Source organism: Tamandua tetradactyla, chromosome 1, assembly GCF_023851605.1.
Source record: "Tamandua tetradactyla isolate mTamTet1 chromosome 1, mTamTet1.pri, whole genome shotgun sequence".
Lineage (NCBI taxonomy): Eukaryota > Metazoa > Chordata > Mammalia > Pilosa > Myrmecophagidae > Tamandua > Tamandua tetradactyla.
This window is the reverse complement of record NC_135327.1, coordinates 69,366,808-69,379,765: the sequence shown is the minus strand read 5'-3', so window position 1 is coordinate 69,379,765 and position 12,958 is coordinate 69,366,808. Positions and strand designations below refer to the sequence as shown.

General features: G+C 43.8%; 1 protein-coding gene across 9 annotated transcripts in view; it reads left to right on the top strand.

The window, feature by feature from the left end:
• TNS3 (tensin 3) overlaps positions 1-12,958 on the top strand; it is a 434,926-nt gene that overhangs the window by 279,627 nt on the left and 142,341 nt on the right. The gene's annotated exons all lie outside the window — the stretch shown is intronic.

Here is a 12,958-nt window from a genome sequence, read left to right as displayed (position 1 = left end):
AGAATATTTGCATCAATTCAGAAAAAGAAACAAAAAGACGACAGAAAAAAAGTTCATACATACCATACCCCTTACCCCTCCCTTTCGTTGATCACTAGCATTTCAATCTACTAAATTTATTTTAACATTTGTTCCCCTTATTATTTATTTTTATTCCTTATGTTCTACTCGTCTGTTGACAAGGTAGATAAAAGGAGCATCAGACACAAGGTTTTCACAATCACACAGTCACAATGTTAAAATGAATTTAGTTTGAAATGCTAGTGATCAATGAAAGGGAGGGGTAAGGGGTATGTTATGTATAAATTTTTTTTTCTGTTTTCGTTTTATTTCTTTTTCTGAATAGATGGAAATGTTCCAAGAAATGATCATGTTGATGGATATGCAGCTATGTGATGACATTGTGAATTACTGATTTTATATGTAGAACGGAATGATCAAAATAGGAATGTTTGCATTTGTTTGGTGTTTTTTGGTATTTAAAAAAAAATAAAATTAAAAAATTAAAAAGAAACATGGCTACTGGAACACAGCTCTACAAAAAAAAAATAATAATAATTTTATCTTAAGGCAATAATCCCCTCTGCTCCCTGCACCAACCCGCCCCCCCCAAAGAAAAAAAACAAAGAAACTATAGAAAGAATGGAAAATAGCCTTTACTTTCAGGCTTTTGATTAATTTTCTGAGTAAATCTATTTTAATTAAAGACAGAACAAATCTTTGTTGTCCAGATCTCATTATACAACTATTTGATATATATAAATTTGAAATTAAAGTCCTAACTCCCTCCCTCCAGCTGTCTTCTCCACTGAACATCTGAGGGTTCTGGTTTTATGACTGTAATTCACAGTCATAAACTGATTAATAGGGCTTTCAGGGAGTGGGTGTAGCATTGAAATATTGACTTATCATTAATAGCTAAAGTATGAAATATATAATGTTATTACAGCTTGGTTAGTGATCAAAGCAATCATTTCTCCTGATAATTTTGATTCTTGGGTGTTTTGGTTCTTGGTTGAGATTAGCTATTAAACTTTTGCCTTGTTTGTGCTTGAAAATCAAAAAAGCCAGACGTTTAAAATAATTTTAGGAAAGCGTTTGTTCTGAAATAAGGAAAAACTTTAAGAAACATATATTTATATCAGCATGCATGGAATAACTTAAATGTAATTGTCATATGTCCTTAAAGAACATGCTTTAATAAGCAGATAACGTTTGAGTCATCTTTTATTTTTGATAAATGAGTTATCCAAAGTTTTTAAGGATTTTCATACCTTCCCCTAAAAATTTGGATTTTCAAACCCTTTCTTAATGGATGGTGAACGTCACCTCCTCCATCTTGAGGACTCACGAAAATCAAATCAGGGAGTTTAATAAGAATGAGGACTTTATTATATATTTACATTTGATTGTGTTCCTCTGTAAGCGCCCCTGGGGCTGAGAGGTAGGGGGTAGACCAGCCCTCCCAGTTTTGTGTCTAGCATCACATGCTACCTAGAGTGAGAGAAACATTCTGCAGGTTGAGAAGGCAATTAGGACATGCTTGTTAGGGAGTAAACATTAATACCAACAGCAAATTGGTTGAAGTGTTCTAGGTTTAGGACATTACACCAAGCACTTTATGAATGTTACATCATTGATTCCTCACATAGAGTTTTATAAGATTTTATAAAAGTGTTATCTGACTCCATAGCCCATTTTCTGAACCACTGTATTCCACTGTCTCTCAAGGAGGAAGGAAAAGGGGGAATTTGGTCTCTTAGCAGTGTTTTGAAGCAACACCTCTAGAACGTCACCCTTTTGGATGATGAGAGAGGAAGAGTAGAGAAGAAGAAAAGAGTTGTGTTTCTTCACTATTCTTCCTGAATATGTTCTCCTGGGAGTGCAGCCTGGGTAGTGTCTCCCAGGGATTTCCTGGAGTTGTTGGGTAAAGGGGCCCTGCGTTGATAGAGCACCAATTGTATATCTAACACTAGTCAGGACTCTATATGTACTATAGTTTCAATCTACCCACAGCTCCATGAGGTAGGTCCCAGTGTTCCAGCTTAAAACAGAAGGCACCCAGGATCTGGAGGGGCTGAGAGGTAGGGCAGTGATACTGTGTTAGGGTTTGCCCCAGGTCCTCTGACACCCTCCCTTCCCTGGCCCCTATGGCCATCCACTTATCATGGCCGGAGGTCTTTGGGAGTTGGCATCTCACAAATGGAACTCAACATGGTCAGTAGTAGGTACTTATGACTATGTCCCTTTGCAGTGATCTGCAGGAGGTAGCTGAAACCCCGAGACATGAGGAGAGACATGTGCTAGAGTGTGCACTCTCTCTGCTCCCAAAAGCATGTGATGATCCTTCTCCCTTCCCCTAATTGAGGACTGGGTGGTTGTGGGGTCTCTGTGAGTCCAACTGGCTGTGGGGTCAACCCCAAGTCCTCTGAAATGCCCATCTGCCCCCCGCCAACTGCCTTCCTCCTTCTCCAGTCTCTCTTCCCTTCCTTCTTCTTTCCTTCCTTCCATCTTCTCCATCCCTCTCCCTCCCACTTCCTCTTTCCCTTCCTCCTCCCATCCTTCTCCCTCTTCCTTTCCTCCTGATTCTCTCCCACTCCCTCCTGTTCTCCAGTTTCTCTTTTCCACTTCCTCTTTCACCCGCACTTTTCCCTCTTTTCCTCCTTTCTTGCAAATCATTTATTTATCCAACAATCATTTCTTCAGTGTTTTGAGCTTTTCAGAGTGTTTGTCAAGAAAGGAGGGAAGTGGGGACAGAATGAAATCATTGTCCTGCAGGTACCTGGTGAGGGAAATGGGCATTTTGCAGGGGAGGAATCTTCAGTGTACTGCTGTAGCCCCACTTGGGTTGAGCTGGGGAGAGGGTCCCCTGGGGAATTGATGTGCATGTTGGGCCCAAGGTGACCAGGGTTGATAAGGCCATTGCAAACTGAGAGCACAAAGTATCCAAGCTTCAAGCCCTCTGATGGAGGTCCATTTGTTGAGAAGTCATTGGTTACAAAATGAGTTATCCAAGTAGGTTGGAGTCAGATTCTGTAGGAGTCATATGCTTTCGTGTTTTTCTTTTGAGAGATGTGGTATTGTCAAAACTCTTTTATGCGTCATAAATAATTTGAATTACACCTTGAATATAATCCTTATAGGAAAGTCAATTTGAGGAGTAGCTAGGATAAAAGAAAGGATACTGGAAGTAGTAAGAAGAATATCCTTGCGAGACACAATTCACTATGAAGACTGACATGGATCCTGGAAGTCATACAGATTTAACTGGCTATAGAGTTGTACCCCTCCCCCACCATCTGAGTTCCAATCAGGTCTCCCACATAAAAATAGTCTGTGTGACCTTAGGCCAGTCGCTTAACCTACCTGGGCTTGAATTGCCCCATTCTATAAGGTGAAGTTCATGCCAGGGTTCGTGAGGGTCCCATGAGCACATTCCCATAACTCTCTTTAGACAGACAGCACCTGGCAGGAGTAGGTGTCACATCAATATGAACTTGAGGCATCTTCTTTGCTGTCCTCTAGACCAGCCCAAAGCATGGCCTTGGTGGAATGGTGGCCGGGGGGGGGCTCCATCCTCGTTCTAGGTGACCCTGCACCACATGCCTTTCCAAGCTGGCCTGGGTCCCACCTGGGAGCAGGTACTAGGGAAGCCAAGCCTCCCGCCCCTGTAACCAGAGCACATGGCCTCATGACCTTCCCATGTAGGACAACAGCTGTGCAGAGGGTAAACATCAAATGAGTTCTAGTCACAGCAGCTGGAAGGCGGCCCTCAGAGGGCTAGCGTAGGAGGTTTTGGAATGGCCGTGAGATGGGAGGTGAGTGGTCTGGCCTTCGGGTTCTGGGATGCAGGCCCAGGAATAGGGTGGGGCGGCAGGAGAGGGGCTATGAGTGGGTAGAGGAGGCATTCCCCATCAGGCATGCTGGAGCTTGCCCTGTGACCACATGCCATTCCTAGATGAAATGCCTAGGCATTCCAGGGAGGCTGTTGAAGCTGTAGTTGCACAAACACAGGGAAGCATGATTCCTGTGTGCTGGAGGATGATTTTGCCCGAATTATCTTTATATGAAAGATGAAGCTTTCAGAGTATCCAGAAACTACATGAAAGGTGCTTTGCATTGTATGAAAGTGGCCCCTTGTTGTTTGCAAATATATTTATCCATCAACCCCCCAGGCTATTCATTGAAGGGTCTGAAAGATTCCTGGTCATTCTTTGCTATAACAGGAGATCCAAAATGATACCTATTTGAACCTTCTTAGGAGTTTTCATTTCTAACTCAAAATTGTGAGTTTACTTAATGAATGGGGATATTCTAAATGGCATGTAGCAGGTAAAGAAGACTCAAGAGCATTTGTGAAGTGCTTGCTATTTCCTCAGTACTACTGGAGATGCAGTTATTCAACAAGAAGAGATGCTGAAAGACTGATGAGCTAGCCCCTGCATCAGCTGGGGATACAAAGACAAGATTCATTCATACCCTCAGGTGGCTGACAGTCTAGAGTTGTTTGGGGGCTGTTTTTATCTCTCCTCTTTTATAGCACTTGGAAATGCATGAGGTCCAGAGCTGGAGTGGAGGGTCCTTTGGACTCTGTATATCATTTATACAGACAGCTTAATCCGAAGAGAAAGAGGGAGTTGTGGCAAAGGAGAGTAAGGAGAATTCAGACCTAGAGAAGTAGAACGAAGCTCCAGATCCAAGTAAGGGCATGATGACATGAAGAACATTGCATTTACAGGATGAAAAACAAATGATGCAGAAAGAGGGCATGTTAGGAAGCAGTGAAATCAGGGTTAGAGGAGAATGTTTGGGAAAAATCCCAGGAGAGTATTAGAAGCCTGTCCCACATGTTCATTTTGACTGTGAGACTGGTAGGAAGGAGCCTGGGATAGAAGGTCCCAGATGGCAGAGCTTAACCACCAGCACCTAGAGTGACACACAGGAAAGAGTCTCAGAAACTCACAGAAGACCTGTCCCTGTCTGATGATATAGTATGCAGAGGGTGCATAAAGGAGTTTACTCTTTAACTTGAGTTTGAATCTTGAGTAGAATTTGGGTCAGAGAGGGACAAAGGGATTGTTGTTCTGGTGTGGGGTGCCGTGCGAATGTCAGTGAAGTCCATCTGCCTTCCTACCCCTTCTTCTGCATTCTTAGTGACCTTCCAGACCAGTGTCTTCCAATTTGCCTGGGACCCTGGCTCTCCTGTGTCTTCACAGGTCTCTTGGTGTCTTCTCTTCTGTACCTCACCATTGGTTCCTTCTGCTTGGCACCAAACGCTCTCTTGACTTGTTATCCCTTCTGGCTACTATCCAGTTTTTCTCTCCCTTTTCTTAGTCTAATTTCAGGGGAGGAGAGATATACTCACTTAACTCTCCATTTTCCTTCTCACTCTTTGACTCCAAGGCATTGGTTCTGGCCTCTGTCCCACCACAGTGACTGGTTTTGCAGCATGCATCGTTAGATCTTACCATTCTAGCCTTCTCTCCTGCATTCATTCATTTGTGTCTCTTCTCTTTGGTGGAGCTTTCTTTTCCCTTAATTTCCTACATGAAGCCTCCTTTGCTTTCTGCTTACCCATCCCTCCCTGGAGCCTTCTCCAGCCCCTTTGTGAGCTGTTCATGAAGCGTGCATTCTCCAGGCTTCCATCTCTCCCTAGCACTGTCCCACTTTCTCCCCTGGCTTCGCCCACTGTGATTAATTTGCCTTTTATTTTTTTTTCACTCCAGTCAAGTGAAGGCCCCCCAGATCAGACGTCTTCCCCTACCCCCTCCTAGCACCCACCCTCCAACTCCTTTTTGTGCAACATGACCTCATTCTGTCCCTAAGACAGAATGCTGGTTTTGAGGGTTCCCTACCCTCCCCTTTCCTCAAATTGTAAACTTGAGCTTCATCCTTGACATGTCCCGTCCCCCCCCACCTCTGCTCGATGATGCTGGCTTTACATTTGGAAGGTTTCCTGACTCTCATCATGACTGCCAGGGCCCCACTCCAGCTTACCCTCTTCCTGCCTGGACAGTGCCTGCCTCACCCATATGGTCCATCCTCCATCCGTGGAATTTGGGGCTTGGCTCTGACAACAGCATTTCCTTGCTTATCAACGAATGTCCACAAGAGAAAGTCCACACTCCTTCATGGGACATAGAAGTCTCTCATTTTTTCCACTCCCTTTTAATCACTTAGCTCCAGTAACACATCTGTCATTTTTTTTTGCATGTCACATCATCCCTTTCCCCTGCGCCTTGCTCATGCTGCCTGTCCAGGTTTGGTGTCTGTCTCTCTCTGCTCTGTGATTCTGGGCATGTGGCTAAGCCTGTCCTTAGACTGTATTTAAATAATTGGTACTGGGTCTGCCTCCCCAGGGGAGCTGAGCACCTCAAGGGCAGGGGCCATTGCTTACTTATCTTAGACTCTCTAGAGGCTGCCACCATCCTGGTAAGAGAGGAGACAGACACTTGATAAATATCTGAGAAGCCAGAGCGGAGCAATAGCAGCTTGATTAAGTGCTGATCAGGTCGTGGCACTGGATCAAGTGCATTTTTATTTTCCAGTCTTCTGGATGAGGAGCCTGAGGCTGGGGGCAGAAGACAACTAGCCAGGCTAAATTTTCAGCAAGTTGGGTAGGTCGGGGTCTCTGCCAGAAAAACGTACCTCATACTGTTAATCTAGAGAACCTGATGTCTTGGGGAGCTGGTGCCCCCACTTCTGTATATGGGGAGCAACTGACTAATGATTCATGAGATGGCGGGGTTTTCTAAGTGAATCCACCTGTGAAGAATTTGTGGGGATGCCAGAGTGTTGGAAATCAGATGTCCGGGTGGAGCCATGGAAATCTCTTGGGGTGAATATTTGATGCCACAGGGCACCTTTTCCATGAATTATGTGTTGCTATTTGAAATATTGGCAAATACCATATCCCAGATTTTTTCACAGGAGATACTTACTTTGATAAAGTCATTTCCTTCCTGCAGTTTTATCCATCTCTAATGTGGAGTATTTTTAGGAATGTATGATTACTCAGTTTCTACTTCCTGTGTTTATGATTCATTTTTGTATACTCTGCACTTATTTCTGTATCCTTATCAGAGTCAAAGAGGAATAATGATGTGGGTTACAGCTGAAAAGTGGCATTTTTCCATCGCAGCATTTTTCCTTGCACTGATAGAAATGATTAGCAGAGAGGCTCAGTTCACTTCTCTCTCTCTCTCTCTCTCTCCAAAAGAAAGTGCTTTTTGTCTGTGTTCGTTAAGCAAGCCAATTCTAGAATTTTAGTAAGATTCATAGTGATCATTTTTTGTCTGACACCTTAGTCTGTGATCTTTCACCAGCATTCATTTGGGAACACATGGTCACAGTATGTCCTGAGCTGACTAATGTTGGAGGACATAATAGAGAATACTGTACAGATCCTACCTCTAGGAATTTACAGTCTAATTGTTTAATGAGATATGCAAGCAAATACCTCTAGTCCAGAGCGAACCTAGTGCGTCCCTGTGTGCCTGTGCCACAGAGCAAAGTTGAAGATCCTGGGATTTGAAGAGACGAAGACCAGCATTTCAGAGATGGACAGATGCACACCAGAGCTGAGTTGGTGGATGGCCTGGAGGTCGAGGCTGCAGTACCACCATGGCTGAGGGCAGTAGATACCACTCAGACTGTAATCTATGGGGTTGATAATCCTAGTCCTGTTGGTCCCATATGCATAAGAATCCAAGCTTCAACACAGGGCAGAAAAAAATGCTGTAGAATCTTCCTTGCTACTGGCACAGCATTCCTGGAGGATAGAGGGTGCCATCTTTCTTCCTCCCATTTAAAGTGGTGCTAGATTTCTTGAGACTTTGATACTCTGAAGTAGCACCAAATTCTTCCTCTCCAGCCACTCCACCATCTCGAAATGAGCCAAAAAAATGGTCATAAAAAGCACACAGAATACATGCTGCTTTTATTTTGCAGCCCTCAAATTTTCATGGGCACTGTTTCTTGACGGGTACCTCTGCAAATTCATTGAGCCTATTGTAAATCGAGGAAGCCGCAGATGGGGAAAAATGAGTTAAAGGGCACTTTCTGTGTAAAGGTTCAGCTCTCCAGGCAGTCTGATTTCTCATAAAGAATTTGGCAATGATCATGACTTGGAAAGAATCCTAAGAAGCTGAAAATGCTTTTGTAGATTTACCACCCAAAAGGCTGCAGATGTCTCAGCCTCAGCTTTCTTTGGGTGTTTTTCTTTGGCCACCTTCGTGCTCTAGAAGAAGGAAAATAGCTTCAAAAATCTGGCTTCTGTCGTTCAACACTGTCCTTTGGAATGGCATCTTGTTCTCTTTTATTTTTCTCCTTCTTGATTTTGTTAACTGGCTGCCTTGCTTGCAGACGAATTGACCTGTCTGTCCTCGTGAGGAATTATGCATTGGGTCTTGCTAACAAAGATGGCATGGGACAAATGGACAAAGAACTAAAGCCCATAGTTAGTTCTAACTGCTGGTCAAGAACATTACCTGGGAAAGTGGAGCTCTATTTGTTATTCCTCCAGGTCTGGTAGGTAGTGGCTGGCACTGTTACCGACGATTGCAAAATCAACGTGGACCAACTCTCTGCTTTTGCTTGAACTCAGCCAAACCCCGCTCCCCACTCAGCCACACCCCAGTACAGATGCAACCCATCCCTTCTCTGCAATGTGCTTTTCACTGAAAGTCAGATTCTTATGTCCACCCTTGCTAAGAGATCAGGACCTCAACATGTTCCATAAATACAGTGTTGTCAGATAAGAAGGCATTGCCTTCATGGGCCATGCAAAAACACCACCACAACCATTGAGTCATTTTATCACCTTGATAAAGAATTCATACTGGGCAGCAAGCCCATTGCTTATCTGGCAAGGATCCAGTGACCTGATCCAGCTTGTCATCCCCTTCCATCTTGGTATCTCTGGTTCAAAGCTTGTAAACACTTTTCCCTCTGACATGTTTGATCTTGCTGCCTCTTCTTGGGCAAATCCACTGCCCACTTAGATTTTGTCTTCATGGCTGCTGGGCTTTAGGACCTCGCTTCAGTGACCTGACTGAGCTCAATAAGAAGCTCCCTCCTCAAAAAAGTTGTCGCAGAGAACTTCCTAATGATTATTTCTTACAGAGTGCACTTATATAAGTTCAGAAAGAATGAAGGTGATGTTCCTTCCTTCCTTGGACTTTGCTCTCATGACAGATTGTTTTTACAGACCTCTGTTGTCCCACTCACTGCACTATTTTGTGATGATCTCTGGCTATGTCTTTGTCTCTCCTTGCTATTCCATGAATCTTTAAGACCGGGCTCAGGTCTTAAGCTATTCTTAGCACAGTGTGTTTAATAGATTCTCATTTACAGCCAATGTCCACTAACCTTCCAATGGTTTTTGATAATGAATTGCCCTATTGTGACCACTGGAAATCATTTTTAACTCTGAGGGAAATCATATTATGGTTTTTTTGGATGACATAAGTCCTCTGACTTAAGTGGGTTATCTATCAAATGTTTTAAACATTTAAATTGAAGAAGAACTTATTTGAGGCCTGGGTAGAAAGCCACTGGAGGACACCAGGAAAGTGTGTTGAAACAGGGTGTGACTTTTTTATTGTTAAGTGGTGCTTTGAGGGTCCTGGGTTGTTTGTTTGTTTGTTTTGCCATTTTTATTATCTGCATGGAAACCTAGATCATTTGGGGAAAGTTAAATCTGAATAGGGGCTATTGCTGAGAATAACTGGCCCATGGAGAGAGGAGTAGGAAATGAATGTGCTTTGGAGCTCCCCTCTGCTTTAGGGGCAGATACTTTTGAGGTCTGACCTCCAGCTTTGACTCCTTTGACTCAAGGTGTTCCTTCTATTGTGAATGGAGAGCCTGAAATAAAATATATCCATGTGGACTAAGGCATATCAGCTGTCTTTAAACATCAGATCTGTTGATAATCTCTTTACATCAGAATTCATTCAACATGAAGGAACCAGCCATGTGTGCCTTTCATTCCACTTGGTTTACTATAGGGGCAAACCAGCTCAAGGGGCTTAGTTCCTGCTCACCATCAGCCCTGGGTTCAGTTGAGTGCACAGGCATACTGTTATGCAGCTCTTGGAATGTAAGATCAGGCCAAGGATTCCAAAATTTTTCATCAGGCTAAAGGAGAACAAGAATGCTTATAGATTTTCCACCAAGTCATTAGTCACTCAGCACAACATTTTCGAATACCAATGGTTTCCCTATAAGTTCATAGTCTGTAAGTAATGGGTGTATGAATATAACAGCTGTCATGGACATTTGAATTTACAAGTTGTATTCATGGGTAAACTCCAAAGAAACTATATAGCTTTCCCAAGATTTGAGCATTGCCGGTGAGTTGTGACATAAACCTCCACCCCGCCCCATGCCCCGGAACCAGCATTGGTGATTTGATGCAACGCTTAGTATTTATTTTTCCATACTACAAAATTGAGACTGCAGCTTTTTGGATTGTTGTTTCAAGTGAGGATATTCTAAAATATAAATGCAAAGGATCAATATTTTCTAGAAACTCTTTGGAGAGACCTAAGTGAATAAAAATATTGAAACCAGAGGGAGGAAGGGAAAATAACATACTTAAATCACTAGTCTTCGTGAAATGTTTTTCACTTTATATATTAAAAGGAGGAATTCCAGGCTTTTGTATCAAGCAAAATGTTGCTAGTTCTTTCCGTTGATTGTTAAGAGCACATTTCTGATCTCTTTTCCGTAATGCTAAAAAGATTTCCTGACATTGATAATCCATAATGGTTGAACATTGAGGAGCCTGGCTGGTGGGCAGATGTCATCTCAAGGTCCGAGTCTGACCCATTGATAGTGGCTGCCAGGGACACAGCACACTGGCAAGACCTCAAAGGGTTTCCATGTGTTGCAGAAGAGAACTGGAGTCAGTTCCTGAGTATGCAGGAGGAGTGGAGGGGGTGGGGGTGGGTAGTTACCTCCCCTTAGAAATGGGGAAAAGACACTGCGTGTGCAACAGAGAGAGTATGATTTTGTTGCATCTTACTCAAAGATGAGGATCTCAAGACGGCACCCAAAGGTAAACTGTTGTCAGAATATCCAGGGCAAGTGTCCTGTTAGTGCAGGGCAACAGATGGTCCTGGGACACTGGAGTAGACCACAGTTCCTTCCATTTCTGAGCCCCACCAGTGTTTGAGACTTGTGCTATGAAAACTTACAGATTTTTTCAAATGCATGACTGACACGGGCCTGATGAGAGCCCAGCTCTTTCAGCTCTATGGGTAAAACTTGGGGGTTATCCCATCTCCTTCTCCTCCCTCTCTCCCCTTGCTCCCCCTCCCCCCACCTATCCACCCCCACACTCAGGGCTGAACTCTTCCCCTCTGCCTGGTGTGTACAGCCTAGTTTGAATTCTTGCAGGATGAGTCACCATAGTTTGCATTCATGTGCTGTAATGAGTACTAGTGGGAAGCAGGGGCAGAGAGGAAACTTGCAAGAGCCTTAGGTTTCTGGAGAGGGTAGGGGTAGGACTGGGACCTGGAAGTGCATACAGCAGGGGGCCAGCAAGTAAACTGAGCTCTTTGATGACTTAGTGGGTGAAATACTCATGCTTTGGTGTCCAGGGCCTGTAGTCTCCTCACCCCCATTTTGTTCTCCAGGATACTCTTCCTGTCTGCAGTGTCCTAGGCAAAAATCACCTCCTCTAAGAAGTCTTCCTTAACTACTGTAGGCAGACAAAGGCACCCATGCCTGAATGGGCTCTGCTTTCTGGATGCTCACTGTCTCTGTGCCATAGCTGCATGGGAACTCTGGAGATCTGTCACCTTTAGGGCCTTGCCTTGTTGTGTTTAATTTTTTTAATCTTTGAAGGCAAGAATGGCTTGAATTGGATCCTCCCTCTTCCTTTTCTTCACTTCCAAGGCATCCAATGGGAAGTAGGCAAAGAAGGAGAGTGGGGTACTTGCCATCTTTTAGTGGTGGTTGGAGACAGTGTGCATGTGTGTTTGGAGGTGTTGGGGGGTGTGTGTGTGTAATTTACCCCCTTCCTTAAAAGGGTCTTTCTCCAGGGCTCTCTACTGCAATCAGGGGTGGCCAAAGCATTTGTGGAGAGGTCAGTGCCGTGCATGTAGGCCTTGGGCTTGGGGAGCACCAAGGGGGTATAAGTGTGAGCACATTCTTGATGGAAAGCTGAGAAGGTGGCTCTGACTGGATCCTGCGGGAAGATTAAGAATTCATCAGACAGTGGTTGGGGAGAAGATCTGTGGTCAACATGCTGTTCAGGATTGAATCGCATCCCCCATAAAGACATGTTCACGTCTTCATCTGCTGTGCTTCTGTGGATGTGAAGCCATTTATAAGAGGAACTTTGAAGATGTTATTTTTAGTTGAAGTGTGGACTCATTTGGATAGTCAGAGAACCTATTTAGGTGAGGCAGATCGAATTAGGTTGAGCCTTCGTCCATGTGGAGTCCTTAGAAGCAAAGGAGATTAGGATGCGGTCAGTCAGAAGAAGCCAGAGAACGAGGCAGATTGCCACGTGGCGAAGGTAGCAATGTAAGCCAGGGAACCCCAAGGATCTGTGGAAAGCCTCAGGAGGATGCCATAGACTCCGGGAGAGGGCACAACCCGGCAAGACCTTGATTTTTTTTGACGTTTTTATTGTGAAATATAACATATACAAAAAAAGCAATAAATTTCAAAGTGCATTGTAACAAGCAGTTATAGAACATATTTCAGAGTTTGATATGGCATACAGTTCCACAATTTTAGGTTTCTCGTTCTAGCTGCTACAGGATACTGGAGAATGAAAGAAATATCAATACAATGATTCAACAGTCACTCATTTGTTAAATCCTATCTTCTCTATTATAACTCTTCCTTTGATCCTTCTTCCGATCTTTAGGGGTATTTGGGCTGTGCCCATCCTAACTTTTTCATGTTGGAAAAGGGTTTTGACAATATGGGAAATAGAGGTGGA